Raw genomic sequence first — 4,787 nt, 5'->3', positions numbered from 1 at the left:
TCCTAATATGGAAGCACCCTGCTTTTGGAAATAGTTTTCCTTCCATCCTATGTTATCCTATAACATGGTTGGGAATAACCTTCTATAATTCGTTGCATAGTTGGAACAGGCTACATCTTTAAAACTGCCAGACTCTGGGACAGCCTTATTCTCTTTCCTGTGAGCTCTTTTCCTGCAGCATCCAAAGCTTGAAGATCATATACAGTTCACTCACAATGTGGATGCCATGAACTGAACTGGGGAGGGAGGGTACCTTCCTTCCCTCCCTCTCTCTTTTAAACCCCATCATTCCAATAAATGGATTTGGGATCTCTATTCTGTTTTTGTTCTCAGTTTCATTTGCAGACAGCAATCCCCACTAGTCCAGGAGTTTGAGCTATGGCAACCATAGAGTCAGGATTCTAGGAAGGGTATTGCATTCAACTAACCTAGTAGGGAAGTAATGAAAAGCCAAAGTATCTGGAACTCAAACCCCATGATAAGTTTTGGACTTGGAACTTCAGATTTGCTCTACAGGAATTAACTAAGCTATTTGTATATTTGTTTTTATATCTTTGAAGTAAAAATTTCTTTGTAGCAATATGAGCATCAAGTGGGTAAATGAAATTGAGATGCAAGTAATTGAGAGAATACCATTGATAAGGGCAGAAGACATTAGCAGAGAGTCTAAGTACCCCAAACTCCCCTAAGGGTACTAGAGAACTCTGGGAGAAGGGTGGAATGTAACATATCTAGTCTTCAAGCGGCAAGCCAAGATAATCAGTGTTATATCGATAAAGCTAAATTGATGAAATACACAATTTAGGGAATGATTTCTTGCCTTACAAAAAATATTTTTCACTTTTTGGAAGCTCCTTTGAATAGTCAACTTCCCTAATACATTTAAAATTCTTTAATTTACCAACATTCAATTGACAGAAACAACCTGTATGAGAAGAGGCACCTTTCTATCAACAATCAGCAAGCAATTACTAAATTCCTGCTCTGTGCCAGGTACAGTGATAGCACTGGGGACACAAAAACAAAAGTGAAATAGTCACTGACTTTAAGGAGTTTGCAATCTAGCTAGGGGAAATAAAACATATATATATATATATATATATATATATATATATATATATATATATATATATATATATATAAAATGACAAGAAATAATTACAAAGTAATTAGGGGAAATAGAGTAGAAATAGTACAGTTGAGCTCTCCCCAAAACTTCCTCCAAACATTTGTAGAAAATGCACCAAACTGGATCTTCATGAGGAAATTCCAGAAAAAGTTACAATAAGTCATTTTTCAAGTCCAAATTGATATAGGGAGACAGAGAGGTCTATGGACACTGGAGATGGATTCTGACTAGAAATGCTAGGCAGAGAATATTTTAGCACAGGAAAAGGCTATTCACCAGAACAAGCAAAAATCCCAGGTGCTTATCAGGGCATCCCCAGACTCATACCAGGACATCTTAATGAGGAGAGGTGCCAACAAATAGTTTTGCTTTCCGTTACTCAGCTCCAGGGTGAATTGATGAGGAGAATTTGTGCCCAATAGGGGTGTTCACTGGGTAGAGAGACGCTGAGTGATATGCTAAGGAAGGGGCAGATTCAGAAGCAAGCAACATGAGCATAAAGCCTGTAGAGGAATAATCAGGACAAGGATTCTAGACCAAAGGGGACCTTGTAGTTCTATTACTCTGAAACAGCATAACTTTCCAGCTAGCTGATAGTGGCTGAGTCTAGCAGTAATTTTATGGTTTAGACAGACCCAAGGCTGAGTCAGGAGCAGAACTTAAATCCAGAGAGAAGCAATCAATTTTTCTTGGATTAGACCATTTTGAGAGCTTTTAGGATTCTGCCTGAACTGTCCCTGAGCTTCTGTAATAACACTCAATAACCTCAAGAAAGCAGTCAGAGAAAAAGATCAGATCCCTCCAGAAGTGCAGCAGAGTCTAGTTTTAACTTCAAGTCTAAAGTTAGAAAGTAGACTGGAAGAATAAACAGAAGAAGAATCCCATCATACAAAACTATCATTCAAGATACAGAGAAGAGAATGACTCCAAAACAGCTATAATGAAAGCCTTAAAGAAAAACATAGCTTGGATACATCTTGGAATTACTGAAAGGAATGGAGCAAGAGTTTTAAAAAATGGTTTTGTCAATGAAATGACAGTGCTGAAAGGGAAAATTGGAAAAGAAATGAAAGTTAGAGAAGAATTGGAAGGGGAATGAATAGCTTGGCACAAGACCTACAAATCTAAACAGCACACACCTATAAAATTTTCTTGTTCAGTTGTTTTTGACTCTCTTTGACGTCTTTTGGTGTTTTCGTGGCAAAGATACTGGAATGGTTTACCATTTCCTTATCCAGTTCATTTTATAAATAAGGAAACTGAAGCAAATAGGGTTAAGCGACTTCCCTGAGTCACAGCAGCTGAGGCCAAATTTGAATGCAAGTCTTCCTGACTCCAGGCCCAATGTTCTATTCATTGCACCACCTAATTGTCTCTTAAAAATTATAATGGACTAAATAGAAGACAATGATTCCATGAGAAAAAAAAAAATTTAAGCAAAGTCAAAAAAATCTTTTAAAAAATAGAAGAGAATATAAAATATTTCATAACAAAAATTGACTCGACAAATTGAAAAGGGCTAAAACTCTGAGTTGATGCGCTGGAATCAGACAACTGAGCACTTAAGGCTATTACCGTTTGGACAATACTGTATAAGAATATGCTTGGAAAATGGCCCTTCCCACTATTCTGTGATGGCTGGATCTTTTGGTGTATACAGATAATTGTAGGAGGGATTAGGGGGTGGAGTAAGACAAGCCAGGGTCACTTTGGCAGTAGACGAGGAGAAGGGAGGTCGTGGAGATCCTGTGTCCATCCCCTTCACTTCTACCTCTAAAGACCAAGAATAAAAACCAAGGAATTTTGCTTATCCTGACTCCAGCTTATTCCAAGGCATCCAGGGTGCTAACTCGGTCTTCATAACAAACAAATAAAGGAAAAAAAGATTTTAAGTCACAGGATTATGTGAACCCCATGACCAAAACAAGAACCCAGGCAAAATATTTTGAGAACTCTCAAAACTGCTCAGATCTCTTAGAACTGAAGAGCAAAGTGAAAATAGAAAGAATCCACCAATTTCCTTCTGAAAGAAATCCCTAAATAAAACTAAATGAAACATTACAGCCCAAAATCAGAGATTCTAGGCTAAAGAAAAAAAATTGTTAAAGCAGTCAGAAAGTAAGAATCCAAGTACTGAGGAATCAGTCAAGATCACACATGACTCAGTTGCCATCATTATCAACAGGTGGAGAACTAATACCATATTTAAGGAGTCAACAGATATAAGATTATAGCCAAAAAATAACTTATCCAGAAAAACCAAATATCATTCTAAAGAGAGAAAAATGCATCTTTAAAGTGAAAACCAGCCTTACAGGCATTCATGATGAAATGATCAAGTCTGTGTAAAAACTTTGAATCTCAAACACAGAATTTAAGTGGGGGTGGGAGGAAGGTTGTAAGGGAAATATGAAGGAATAGTGATAAAAGGCTAAACAAAAAGTGTTCACATTCTAACATGTGGATGTTTCCCTACTGAACCCTATTAGCTTGAGGAATCATAGAGGGAATCTAGTTAGACAGAATGTCTGGGAATAATACTATAATATCTGGATTTTAAGAGAAGAATGGAAAGAAAGAAAGACAAATAGACTGGGGCAGGGAAAGGAAGATTAGGGAACACTATTTCATGTATATAATTTAGATACAAAGTTGGCATCCATACAAACAAGAGGCAGAGGACAATAAAGGGAGTAGCTGACACTTGAACCTCACTATTATCTGAACTGGTCAGAGAAGAGATGGATATTTACATCCATAGCTGGGTACAAAAATATATCTCACTCAACAGGGAAATGGGAGAAAGGAGAATTGATGGAAGAGTAATTTAAGGTTCTAAGCAAAATAATCTCTAAAAATGTAAAAAAAAAAAAATAACTTTGAGGTGACAAAGATTGGGAATCTGAGGGGGTGCCCATCAACTGGAAAATAGCTGATCAATTTATTATATAAAAATGTGTTTAGGATATTATTTTGCTCTAAGTGATTTTAAAAAGGGTTTCAGAGAAATCTGGGTAAGTAGGTATGGCCTGATACAGAGTCAAGTACACAGATACAATGATAGCAATATAGTAAAGGCAAAACGCTTTGAAAGAACTCAGTGTAATCACCAATTATGATCCCAGAGGAGTAATGATGAAATTCGCTGTCCATCTCCAGATAGAAAGGTGAAGGACTAAGAGTGAAGAACAAATGGTTCTGGATTTTCTTCATTTTCAATTTAGGAATGAGGTTAGGATAGAAGAGAAAGATAGAAGATTTTTGCTGATTTTAAAAAAATAATTTTTTTTAAAATAAGAATTAAAAGAAAGGGGCACTAGGAACTGAAGGGATCAAAAAAAGTTTCAGGTAGGACACAACATTTGAGGTAAGCCTTCAGGGAAGCTAAGGATCCTAAGAGGTAGAGCTAAGGAAGGGCATGCTTCATGTGAGCACAGACAGTACAAAGATACAGAGGTAAGAGTTGGAGCACCATGAGTTAGGAAGACTAAGACCAGTTTGGATAGGTCATAGTGTTTGTAGTTTGTAAAAGGCTGAAAGGAATATGGAACCAGCAACCTGCCATCAGGGTGGGAGGGAAGGAGAGGAAAAATTAGAACAAAAGGTTTGCAATTGTCAATGTTGTAAAATTACCCATGCATATATCCGGTAAATAAAA

The sequence above is a fragment of the Sminthopsis crassicaudata genome, chromosome 2 (assembly GCF_048593235.1).
Source record: "Sminthopsis crassicaudata isolate SCR6 chromosome 2, ASM4859323v1, whole genome shotgun sequence".
NCBI lineage: Eukaryota > Metazoa > Chordata > Mammalia > Dasyuromorphia > Dasyuridae > Sminthopsis > Sminthopsis crassicaudata.
The sequence above is the reverse complement of the archived record's forward strand: the minus strand, read 5'-3'. Positions refer to the sequence as shown.